Source organism: Myotis davidii, unplaced genomic scaffold (genome assembly GCF_000327345.1).
Source record: "Myotis davidii unplaced genomic scaffold, ASM32734v1 scaffold89, whole genome shotgun sequence".
NCBI classification, from domain to species: domain Eukaryota; kingdom Metazoa; phylum Chordata; class Mammalia; order Chiroptera; family Vespertilionidae; genus Myotis; species Myotis davidii.
Window position 1 is genome coordinate 3,638,902 of NW_006300372.1, and position 737 is coordinate 3,639,638.

The window sequence follows — 737 nt, forward strand, 5'->3', positions numbered from 1 at the left end:
GGAAGGGAGAGAGATAGTTAGAAACATCGATGAGAGAGAAACATCGATCAGCTGCCTCCTGCACATCCCCTACTGGGGAAGTGCCGGCAACCAAGGTGCCCTTGACCGGAATCGAACCAGACCTTTCAGTCCGCAGGCCGACGCTCTATCCACTGAGCGAAACCAGTTTTGGCACCTAAGTCTAAGTTTAAAGACTTGCTGTGGCTGGTTGCTCAGTGGACCAAAGGGTCTTGGGTTCGATTCCTAGTCAAGTGTTTCAGATTCCCCAGCCCTGATAGGGGCGTGTGCAGGAGGCAACCAATCGATGTGTCTCTCTCCTGTCAACGTTTCTCTTTCTCTCCCCTCCCCACTCTTCCGTCCCTTCTACTCCCTCTAGAAATCAATGGGAAAAAATATCCTCAGGTGAAGATTAAAAAAAGAGACAGAATTCAAATGCTATAGAATTCACCCATTCGAAGTGTAGTGCACAATTTAATGGCTTTTAGTATAATCACAGATATGTGCAACCATCAGCACTGTCAATTTTAGAGAACTTTTATTACAACGGTCAATTTTAAATCTTCATTTTACATGGCCTATCCACAGCAGTTGACACGCTTGATCAATCCCTTCCCCTCTAAACATTTTTTTCACTTCACTTTCAGGACATCACACTCTCTTGGTGTTCTTGGTGCTTCTCCTTCCTCCCTGGCCATTTCCCTTCAATTGGCTTGGCTTTTCTTCACCCTGAACTCTTA